Source organism: Narcine bancroftii, chromosome 2 (genome assembly GCF_036971445.1).
Source record: "Narcine bancroftii isolate sNarBan1 chromosome 2, sNarBan1.hap1, whole genome shotgun sequence".
NCBI lineage: Eukaryota > Metazoa > Chordata > Chondrichthyes > Torpediniformes > Narcinidae > Narcine > Narcine bancroftii.
Window position 1 is genome coordinate 263,302,590 of NC_091470.1, and position 12,652 is coordinate 263,315,241.

Consider the following 12,652-nt stretch of genomic DNA (forward strand, 5'->3'; position numbering starts at 1 on the left):
TGATTCCCCGCCTCTGATTCGCCAGCTATGATTCCCCCCTTCTGATTCCCCGCGTCTGATTCCCCGCCTCTGATTCCCCAACTCTAATACCCCGCCTCTGATTCCCCAGCTCTGATTCCCCTCCTCTGATTCCCCGCATCTGATTCCCTGCCTCTGATTCCCCGCCTCTGATTCCAGGCCTCTGATTCCCAACCTCTGATTCCCCACCTCTGATTCCCCATATCTGATTCCCCGCCTCTGTTTCACCGCCTCTGATTCCCCGACTCTGTTTCCCCATATCTGATTCCCCGCCTCTGATTCCCCAACTCTGATTCCCCGCCTGTGATTCCCCAGCTCTCATTCCCCGCCTCTGATTCCCCATATCTGATTCCCATCCTCTGATTGCCCACCTCTGATTCCCCGCCTCTGATTCGCCAGCTCTGATTCCCCGCCTCTGATTCCCCGCATCTGATTCCCTGCCTCTGATTCCCCGCCTCTGATTCCCCATCTCTGATTCCCCGCCTGTGATTCCCCAGCTCTGATTCCCAGCCTCTGATTCCCCGTGTTTGATCCCCTGCCTCTGATTACCTTCCTCTGATTCCCGGCCTCTGATACCCCGCTTCCGATTCTGATTCCCTGCCTCTGATTCCCCATCTCTGATTCACCACATCTAATTCCCTGCCTCTGATTCCACGCCACTGATTCCCCACCTCTGATTCCCCATATCTGAATCCCCGCCTCTGTTTCCACGCCTCTGATTCCCTGCCTCTGATTCCCAACCTCTGATTCCCCACCCCTGATTCCCCATATCTGATTCCCCGCCTCTGTTTCCCTGCCTCTGATTCTCCGCCACTGTTTCCCCATATCTGATTCCCCGCCTCTGATTCCCCAACTCTGATTCCCCACCTCTGATTCCCCAGCTCTGATTCCCCGCCTCTGATTCCCCGTGTTTGATTCCCTGCCTCTGATTCCCCGCCTCTGATTCCCCATCTCTGATTCACCGCCTTTGATTCGACACCTCTGATTCCCCATATCTGATTCCCCACCTCTGTTACCCCGCCTCTGATTCCCCGCCTCTGATTCCCCATATATCATTCCCCGCCTCTGAATCCCCATCTCTGATTCCCGGACTCTGATTCCCCACCTCTGATTCCCGGCCTCTTATTCCCGGCATCTGAATCCCGGCCTCTGATTCCCGGCCTCTGATTCCCCGCTTCTGATTCTGATTCCCTGCCTCTGATTCCCCATCTCTGATTCCGCACATCTGATTCCCTGCCTCTGATTCCCCACCTCTGATTCCCCATATCTGATTCCCCACCTCTGTTTCCCCGCCTCTGATTCCACGCCTCTGTTTCCCCATATCTTATTCCCCACCTCTGATGCCCCATCTCTGATTCCCCGCCTCTGATTCCCCGTGTCTGATTCCCTGCCTCTGATTCCCCGCCTCTGATTCCCCGCCTCTGATTCCCTGCCACTGATTCCCTGCCTCTGATTCCCCACCTCTGATTCCCCATATCTGATTCCCCGCCTCTGTTTCCCCGCCTCTGATTCCCCGCCTCTGTTTCCCCATATCTAATTCCCCACCTCTGATGCCCCATCTCTGATTCCCCGCCTCTGATTCCCCGTGTCTGATTCCCTGCCTCTGATTCCCCGCCTCTGATTCCCCGCCTCTGATTCCCTGCCACTGATTCAACTCTGATACCCCGCCTCTGATTCCCCAGCTCTGATTCCCCGCCTCTGATTCCCCGCATCCGATTCCCCGCCTCTGTTTCCCCGCCTTTGATTCCCCGCCTCTGTTTCCCCATATCTGATTCCCCGCCTCTGATTCCCAACTATGATTCCCCGCCTCTGATTCCCCAGCTCTTATTCCCCGCCTCTGATTCCCCGCGTTCTATTCCCTGCCTCTGATTCCCCGCCTGTGATTCCCCATCTCTGATTCACCACCTCTGATTCCCCACCTCTGATTCCCCTTATCTAATTCCCTGCCTCTGTTTGCCCGCCTCTGATTCCCCGCCTCTGTTTCCCCATATCTGATTCCCCAACTCTGATTCCCCGCCTCTGATTCCCCAGCTCTGATACCCGCCTCTGATTCCCTGCCTCTGTTTCCCCATATCTAAGTCCCCGACTCTGATTCCCCAACTCTGATTCCCCACCTCTGATTCCCCAGCTCTGATTCCCCGCCTCTGATTCCCCGCATCTGATTCCCTGCATCTGATTCCCAGCCTCTGATTCCCTTCCTCTGATTCCCAACCTCTGATTCCCCACCTCTGATTCCCCATATCTGATTCCCCGCCTCTGTTTCCCCGCCTCTGATTCCCCGCCTCTGTTTCCCCATATCTGATTCCCGGCCTCTGATTCCCCGCCTCTGATTCCCCGCCTCTGATTCCCTGCCTCTGATTCCCCATCTCCGATTCCGCACATCGGATTTCCTGCCTCTGATTCCCCGCCTCTGATTCAACGCCTCTGATTCCCTGCTTCTGATTCCCAACCTCTGATTCCCCACCTCTGATTCCCCATATCTGATTCCCCGCCTCTGTTTCCCCGCCTCTGATTCCCCGCCTCTGATTCCCCAACTCTGAATCCCCGCCTCTGATTCCCCAGCTCTGATTCCACGCCTCTGATTCCCCGTGTTTGATTCCCTGCCTCTGATTCCCTGCCCTGATTCCCCATCTCTGATTCACCGCCTTTAATTCGCCACCTCTGATTCCCCATATCTGATTCCCCTCCTCTGTTTCCCCGCCTCTGATTCCCAACCTCTGATTCCACACCTCTGATTCCCCATATCTGATTCCCCGCCTCTTGTTTTCCCGCCTCTGATTCCCCGCCCCTGTTTCCCCATATCTGATTCCCCACCTCTGATTCTCCTACTCTGCTTCACCGCCTCTGATTCCCCAGCTCTGATTCCCCGCCTCTGATTCCCCGTTTTTGATTCCCTGCCTCTGATTCCCCGCCTCTGATTCCCCATCTCTGATTCACCGCCTTTGATTCGCCACCTCTGTTTCCCCATATCTGATTCCCCACCTCTGTTTCCCCGCCTCTGATTCCCCGCCTCTGATTCCCCATATCTGATTCCCCGGCTCTGATTGCCCACCTCTGATTCCCCAACTCTGATTCCCCGCCTGTGATTCCCCAGCGCTCATTCCCCGCCTCTGATTCCCCATATCTGATTCCCATCCTCTGATTGCCCACCTCTGATTCCCCGCCTTTGATTCGCCACCTCTGTTTCCCCACCTCTGATTCCCCATATCTGATTCCCCGCCTCTGTTTCACCGCCTCTGATTCCCCGACTCTGTTTCCCCATATCTGATTCCCCGCCTCTGATTCCCCAACTCTGATTCCCCGCCTGTGATTCCCCAGCGCTCATTCCCCGCCTCTGATTCCCCATATCTGATTCCCATCCTCTGATTGCCCACCTCTGATTCCCCGCCTCTGATTCGCCAGCTCTGATTCCCCGCCTCTGATTCCCCGCATCTGATTCCCTGCCTCTGATTCCCCGCCTCTGATTCCCCATCTCTGATTCCCCGCCTGTGATTCCCCAGCTCTGATTCCCAGCCTCTGATTCCCCGTGTTTGATCCCCTGCCTCTGATTACCTTCCTCTGATTCCCGGCCTCTGATACCCCGCTTCCGATTCTGATTCCCTGCCTCTGATTCCCCATCTCTGATTCACCACATCTAATTCCCTGCCTCTGATTCCACGCCACTGATTCCCCACCTCTGATTCCCCATATCTGAATCCCCGCCTCTGTTTCCACGCCTCTGATTCCCTGCCTCTGATTCCCAACCTCTGATTCCCCACCCCTGATTCCCCATATCTGATTCCCCGCCTCTGTTTCCCTGCCTCTGATTCTCCGCCACTGTTTCCCCATATCTGATTCCCCGCCTCTGATTCCCCAACTCTGATTCCCCACCTCTGATTCCCCAGCTCTGATTCCCCGCCTCTGATTCCCCGTGTGTGATTCCCTGCCTCTGATTCCCCGCCTCTGATTCCCCATCTCTGATTCACCGCCTTTGATTCGACACCTCTGATTCCCCATATCTGATTCCCCACCTCTGTTACCCCGCCTCTGATTCCCCGCCTCTGATTCCCCATATATCATTCCCCGCCTCTGAATCCCCATCTCTGATTCCCGGACTCTGATTCCCCACCTCTGATTCCCGGCCTCTTATTCCCGGCATCTGAATCCCGGCCTCTGATTCCCGGCCTCTGATTCCCCGCTTCTGATTCTGATTCCCTGCCTCTGATTCCCCATCTCTGATTCCGCACATCTGATTCCCTGCCTCTGATTCCCCACCTCTGATTCCCCATATCTGATTCCCCACCTCTGATGCCTCATCTCTGATTCCCCGCCTCTGATTCCCCGTGTCTGATTCCCTGCCTCTGATTCCCCGCCTCTGATTCCCCGCCTCTGATTCCCTGCCACTGATTCCCTGCCTCTGATTCCCCACCTCTGATTCCCCATATCTGATTCCCCGCCTCTGTTTCCCCGCCTCTGATTCCCCTCCTCTGTTTCCCCATATCTAATTCCCCACCTCTGATGCCCCATCTCTGATTCCCCGCCTCTGATTCCCCGTGTCTGATTCCCTGCCTCTGATTCCCCGCCTCTGATTCCCCGCCTCTGATTCCCTGCCACTGATTCAACTCTGATACCCCGCCTCTGATTCCCCAGCTCTGATTCCCCGCCTCTGATTCCCCGCATCCGATTCCCCGCCTCTGTTTCCCTGCCTTTGATTCCCCGCCTCTGTTTCCCCATATCTGATTCCCCGCCTCTGATTCCCAACTATGATTCCCCGCCTCTGATTCCCCAGCTCTGATTCCCCGCCTCTGATTCCCCGCGTTCTATTCCCTGCCTCTGATTCCCCGCCTGTGATTCCCCATCTCTGATTCACCACCTCTGATTCCCCACCTCTGATTCCCCTTATCTAATTCCCTGCCTCTGTTTGCCCGCCTCTGATTCCCCGCCTCTGTTTCCCCATATCTGATTCCCCAACTCTGATTCCCCGCCTCTGATTCCCCAGCTCTGATACCCGCCTCTGATTCCCTGCCTCTGTTTCCCCATATCTAAGTCCCCGACTCTGATTCCCCAACTCTGATTCCCCACCTCTGATTCCCCAGCTCTGATTCCCCGCCTCTGATTCCCCGCATCTGATTCCCTGCATCTGATTCCCAGCCTCTGATTCCCTTCCTCTGATTCCCAACCTCTGATTCCCCACCTCTGATTCCCCATATCTGATTCCCCGCCTCTGTTTCCCCGCCTCTGATTCCCCTCCTCTGTTTCCCCATATCTGATTCCCGGCCTCTGATTCCCCGCCTCTGATTCCCCGCCTCTGATTCCCTGCCTCTGATTCCCCATCTCCGATTCCGCACATCGGATTTCCTGCCTCTGATTCCCCGCCTCTGATTCCCCGCCTCTGATTCCCTGCTTCTGATTCCCAACCTCTGATTCCCCACCTCTGATTCCCCATATCTGATTCCCCGCCTCTGTTTCCCCGCCTCTGATTCCCCGCCTCTGATTCCCCAACTCTGAATCCCCGCCTCTGATTCCCCAGCTCTGATTCCACGCCTCTGATTCCCCGTGTTTGATTCCCTGCCTCTGATTCCCTGCCCTGATTCCCCATCTCTGATTCACCGCCTTTAATTCGCCACCTCTGATTCCCCATATCTGATTCCCCTCCTCTGTTTCCCCGCCTCTGATTCCCAACCTCTGATTCCACACCTCTGATTCTCCATATCTGATTCCCCGCCTCTGTTTTCCCGCCTCTGATTCCCCGCCCCTGTTTCCCCATATCTGATTCCCCACCTCTGATTCTCCTACTCTGCTTCACCGCCTCTGATTCCCCAGCTCTGATTCCCCGCCTCTGATTCCCCGTTTTTGATTCCCTGCCTCTGATTCCCCGCCTCTGATTCCCCATCTCTGATTCACCGCCTTTGATTCGCCACCTCTGTTTCCCCATATCTGATTCCCCACCTCTGTTTCCCCGCCTCTGATTCCCCGCCTCTGATTCCCCATATCTGATTCCCCGGCTCTGATTGCCCACCTCTGATTCCCCGCCTCTGATTCACCAGCTCTGATTCCCCGCCTCTGATTCCCTGCCTCTGATTCCCCGCCTCTGATTCCCCATCTCTGATTCACCGCCTTTGATTCGCCACCTCTGATTCCCCATATCTGATTCCCCACCTCTGTTTCCAGGCCTCTGATTCCCCGCCTCTGATTCTCCATATCTCATTCCCCTCCTCTGAATCCCCATCTCTGATTCCCGGACTCTGATTCCCCACCTCTGATTCCCGGCCTCTTATTCCCAGCATCTTATTCCCGGCCTCTGATTCCCGGCCTCTGATTCCCCGCTTCTGATTCTGATTCCCTGCCTCTGATTCCCCATCTCTGATTCCGCACATCTGATTCCCTGCCTCTGATTCCCCACCTCTGATTCCCCATATCTGATTCCCCGCCTCTGTTTCCCCGCCTCTGATTCCCCGCCTCTGTTTCCCTATATCTAATTCCCCACCTCTGATGCCCCAACTCTGATTCCCCACCTCTGATTCCCCAGCTCTGATTCCCCGCCTCTGATTCCCCGCATCCGATTCCCCATATCTGATTCCCCGCCTCTGTTTCCCCGCCTCTGATTCCCCGCCTCTGTTTCCCCATATCTGATTCCCCGCCTCTGATTCCCAACTATGATTCCCCGCCTCTGATTCCCCAGCTCTGATTCCCTGCCTCTGATTCCCTGCGTTCTATTCCCTGCCTCTGATTCCCCGCCTGTGATTCCCCATCACTGATTCACCACCTCTGATTCCCCACATCTGATTCCCAATATCTAATTCCCCGCCTCTGTTTGCCCGCCTCTGATTCCCCGCCTCTGTTTCCCCATATCTGATTCCCCGTCTCTGAATCCCCAACTCTGATTCCCTGCCTCTGATTCCCCAGCTCTGATTCCCCACCTTTGATTCCCCCCGTCTGATTCCCAGCCTCTGAATCCCCGTGTCTGATTTCCTGCCTCTGATTCCCCGCCTCTGATTCCCCATCTCTGATTCACCACCTCAGATTCCCCACCTCTGATTCCCCATCTCTGATTCCGCACATCCGATTCCCTGCCTCTGATTCCCCAACTCTGATTCCCCGCCTCTGATTCCCCATCTCTGATTCCCCACCTCTGATTCCCCGTGTCTGATTCCCTGCCTCTGATTCCCCGCCTCTGAATACCAGCCTCTGATTCCCCATATCTGATTCCCCGCCTCTGATTCCCTGCCTCTGATTCCCCAGCTCTGATTCCCCGCCTTTGATTCCCCCCGTCTGATTCCCAGCCTCTGAATCCCCGTGTCTGATTTCCTGCCTCTGATTCCCCGCCTCTGATTCCCAATCTCTGATTCACCGCCTCTGATTCCCCATCTCTGATTCCCCACCTCTGATTCCCCGTGTCTGATTCCCCGTGTCTGATTCCCTGCCACTGATTCCACGCCTCTGATTCCCCATATCTGATTCCCTGCCACTGATTCCCCGCCTCTGATTCCCCATCTCTGATTCACCACCTCTGATTCCCGGCCTCTGATTGCCCACCTCTGATTCCCCGCCTCTGATTCGCCAGCTATGATTCCCCCCCTCTGATTCCCCTCGTCTGATTCCCCGCCTCTGATTCCCCAACTCTAATACCCCGCCTCTGATTCCCCAGCTCTGATTCCCCTCATCTGATTCCCCGCATCTGATTCACTGCCTCTGATTCCCCGCCTCTGATTCCAGGCCTCTGATTCCCAACCTCTGATTCCCCACCTCTGATTCCCAATATCTGATTCCCCGCCTCTGTTTCACCGCCTCTGATTCCCCGCCTCTGTTTCCCCATATCTGATTCCCCGCCTCTGATTCCCCAACTCTGATTCCCCGCCTGTGATTCCCCAGCTCTGATTCCCCGCATCTGATTCCCCATATCTGATTCCCATCCTCTGATTGCCCACCTCTGATTCCCCGCCTCTGATTCGCCAGCTCTGATTCCCCGCCTCTGATTCCCCGCATCTGATTCCCTGCCTCTGATTCCCCGCCTCTGATTCCCCATCTCTGATTCCCCGCCTGTGATTCCCCAGCTCTGATTCCCCGCCTCTGATTCCCCAGCTCTGATTCCCAGCCTCTGATTCCCCGTGTTTGATCCCCTGCCTCTGATTACCTTCCTCTGATTCCCGGCCACTGATACCCCGCTTCTGATTCTGATTCCCTGCCTCTGATTCCCCATCTCTGATTCACCACATCTAATTCCCTGCCTCTGATTCCACGCCCCAGATTCCCCACCTCTGATTCCCCATATCTGAATCCCCGCCTCTGTTTCCACGCCTCTGATTCCCTGCCTCTGATTCCCAACCTCTGATTCCCCACCCCTGATTCCCCATATCTGATTCCCCGCCTCTGTTTCCCTGCCTCTGATTCCCCGCCCCTGTTTCCCCATATCTGATTCCCCGCCTCTGATTCCCCAACTCTGATTCCCCGCCTCTGATTCCCCAGCTCTGATTCCCCGCCTCTGATTCCCCGTGTTTGATTCCCTGCCTCTGATTCCCCACCTCTGATTCCCCAGCTCTGATTCCCCTCCTCTGATTCCCCATATCTGATTCCCCGCCTCTGTTTCCCCGCCTCTGATTCCCCGACTCTGTTTCCCCATATCTGATTCCCCGCCTCTGATTCCCCAACTCTGATTCCCCGCCTGTGATTCCCCAGCGCTCATTCCCCGCCTCTGATTCCCCATATCTGATTCCCATCCTCTGATTGCCCACCTCTGATTCCCCGCCTCTGATTCGCCAGCTCTGATTCCCCGCCTCTGATTCCCCGCATCTGATTCCCTGCCTCTGATTCCCCGCCTCTGATTCCCCATCTCTGATTCCCCGCCTGTGATTCCCCAGCTCTGATTCCCAGCCTCTGATTCCCCGTGTTTGATCCCCTGCCTCTGATTACCTTCCTCTGATTCCCGGCCTCTGATACCCCGCTTCCGATTCTGATTCCCTGCCTCTGATTCCCCATCTCTGATTCACCACATCTAATTCCCTGCCTCTGATTCCACGCCACTGATTCCCCACCTCTGATTCCCCATATCTGAATCCCCGCCTCTGTTTCCACGCCTCTGATTCCCTGCCTCTGATTCCCAACCTCTGATTCCCCACCCCTGATTCCCCATATCTGATTCCCCGCCTCTGTTTCCCTGCCTCTGATTCTCCGCCACTGTTTCCCCATATCTGATTCCCCGCCTCTGATTCCCCAACTCTGATTCCCCACCTCTGATTCCCCAGCTCTGATTCCCCGCCTCTGATTCCCCGTGTTTGATTCCCTGCCTCTGATTCCCCGCCTCTGATTCCCCATCTCTGATTCACCGCCTTTGATTCGACACCTCTGATTCCCCATATCTGATTCCCCACCTCTGTTACCCCGCCTCTGATTCCCCGCCTCTGATTCCCCATATATCATTCCCCGCCTCTGAATCCCCATCTCTGATTCCCGGACTCTGATTCCCCACCTCTGATTCCCGGCCTCTTATTCCCGGCATCTGAATCCCGGCCTCTGATTCCCGGCCTCTGATTCCCCGCTTCTGATTCTGATTCCCTGCCTCTGATTCCCCATCTCTGATTCCGCACATCTGATTCCCTGCCTCTGATTCCCCACCTCTGATTCCCCATATCTGATTCCCCACCTCTGATGCCCCATCTCTGATTCCCCGCCTCTGATTCCCCGTGTCTGATTCCCTGCCTCTGATTCCCCGCCTCTGATTCCCCGCCTCTGATTCCCTGCCACTGATTCCCTGCCTCTGATTCCCCACCTCTGATTCCCCATATCTGATTCCCCGCCTCTGTTTCCCCGCCTCTGATTCCCCGCCTCTGTTTCCCCATATCTAATTCCCCACCTCTGATGCCCCATCTCTGATTCCCCGCCTCTGATTCCCCGTGTCTGATTCCCTGCCTCTGATTCCCCGCCTCTGATTCCCCGCCTCTGATTCCCTGCCACTGATTCAACTCTGATACCCCGCCTCTGATTCCCCAGCTCTGATTCCCCGCCTCTGATTCCCCGCATCTGATTCCCCGCCTCTGTTTCCCTGCCTTTGATTCCCCGCCTCTGTTTCCCCATATCTGATTCCCCGCCTCTGATTCCCAACTATGATTCCCCGCCTGTGATTCCCCATCTCTGATTCACCACCTCTGATTCCCCACCTCTGATTCCCCTTATCTAATTCCCTGCCTCTGTTTGCCCGCCTCTGATTCCCCGCCTCTGTTTCCCCATATCTGATTCCCCAACTCTGATTCCCCGCCTCTGATTCCCCAGCTCTGATACCCGCCTCTGATTCCCTGCCTCTGTTTCCCCATATCTAAGTCCCCGACTCTGATTCCCCAACTCTGATTCCCCACCTCTGATTCCCCAGCTCTGATTCCCCGCCTCTGATTCCCCGCATCTGATTCCCTGCATCTGATTCCCAGCCTCTGATTCCCTTCCTCTGATTCCCAACCTCTGATTCCCCACCTCTGATTCCCCATATCTGATTCCCCGCCTCTGTTTCCCCGCCTCTGATTCCCCGCCTCTGTTTCCCCATATCTGATTCCCGGCCTCTGATTCCCCGCCTCTGATTCCCCGCCTCTGATTCCCTGCCTCTGATTCCCCATCTCCGATTCCGCACATCGGATTTCCTGCCTCTGATTCCCCGCCTCTGATTCCCCGCCTCTGATTCCCTGCTTCTGATTCCCAACCTCTGATTCCCCACCTCTGATTCCCCATATCTGATTCCCCGCCTCTGTTTCCCCGCCTCTGATTCCCCGCCTCTGATTCCCCAACTCTGAATCCCCGCCTCTGATTCCCCAGCTCTGATTCCACGCCTCTGATTCCCCGTGTTTGATTCCCTGCCTCTGATTCCCTGCCCTGATTCCCCATCTCTGATTCACCGCCTTTAATTCGCCACCTCTGATTCCCCATATCTGATTCCCCTCCTCTGTTTCCCCGCCTCTGATTCCCAACCTCTGATTCCACACCTCTGATTCCCCATATCTGATTCCCCGCCTCTGTTTTCCCGCCTCTGATTCCCCGCCCCTGTTTCCCCATATCTGATTCCCCACCTCTGATTCTCCTACTCTGCTTCACCGCCTCTGATTCCCCAGCTCTGATTCCCCGCCTCTGATTCCCCGTTTTTGATTCCCTGCCTCTGATTCCCCGCCTCTGATTCCCCATCTCTGATTCACCGCCTTTGATTCGCCACCTCTGTTTCCCCATATCTGATTCCCCACCTCTGATTCCCCGCCTGTGATTCCCCAGCTCTGATTCCCCGCATCTGATTCCCCATATCTGATTCCCATCCTCTGATTGCCCACCTCTGATTCCCCGCCTCTGATTCGCCAGCTCTGATTCCCCGCCTCTGATTCCCCGCATCTGATTCCCTGCCTCTGATTCCCCGCCTCTGATTCCCCATCTCTGATTCCCCGCCTGTGATTCCCCAGCTCTGATTCCCCGCCTCTGATTCCCCAGCTCTGATTCCCAGCCTCTGATTCCCCGTGTTTGATCCCCTGCCTCTGATTACCTTCCTCTGATTCCCGGCCACTGATACCCCGCTTCTGATTCTGATTCCCTGCCTCTGATTCCCCATCTCTGATTCACCACATCTAATTCCCTGCCTCTGATTCCACGCCCCAGATTCCCCACCTCTGATTCCCCATATCTGAATCCCCGCCTCTGTTTCCACGCCTCTGATTCCCTGCCTCTGATTCCCAACCTCTGATTCCCCACCCCTGATTCCCCATATCTGATTCCCCGCCTCTGATTCCCTGCCTCTGATTCCCCGCCCCTGTTTCCCCATATCTGATTCCCCGCCTCTGATTCCCCAACTCTGATTCCCCGCCTCTGATTCCCCAGCTCTGATTCCCCGCCTCTGATTCCCCGTGTTTGATTCCCTGCCTCTGATTCCCCACCTCTGATTCCCCAGCTCTGATTCCCCTCCTCTGATTCCCCATATCTGATTCCCCGCCTCTGTTTCACCGCCTCTGATTCCCCGACTCTGTTTCCCCATATCTGATTCCCCGCCTCTGATTCCCCAACTCTGATTCCCCGCCTGTGATTCCCCAGCGCTCATTCCCCGCCTCTGATTCCCCATATCTGATTCCCATCCTCTGATTGCCCACCTCTGATTCCCCGCCTCTGATTCGCCAGCTCTGATTCCCCGCCTCTGATTCCCCGCATCTGATTCCCTGCCTCTGATTCCCCGCCTCTGATTCCCCATCTCTGATTCCCCGCCTGTGATTCCCCAGCTCTGATTCCCAGCCTCTGATTCCCCGTGTTTGATCCCCTGCCTCTGATTACCTTCCTCTGATTCCCGGCCTCTGATACCCCGCTTCCGATTCTGATTCCCTGCCTCTGATTCCCCATCTCTGATTCACCACATCTAATTCCCTGCCTCTGATTCCACGCCACTGATTCCCCACCTCTGATTCCCCATATCTGAATCCCCGCCTCTGTTTCCACGCCTCTGATTCCCAGCCTCTGATTCCCAACCTCTGATTCCCCACCCCTGATTCCCCATATCTGATTCCCCGCCTCTGTTTCCCTGCCTCTGATTCTCCGCCACTGTTTCCCCATATCTGATTCCCCGCCTCTGATTCCCCAACTCTGATTCCCCACCTCTGATTCCCCAGCTCTGATTCCCCGCCTCTGATTCCCCGTGTTTGATTCCCTG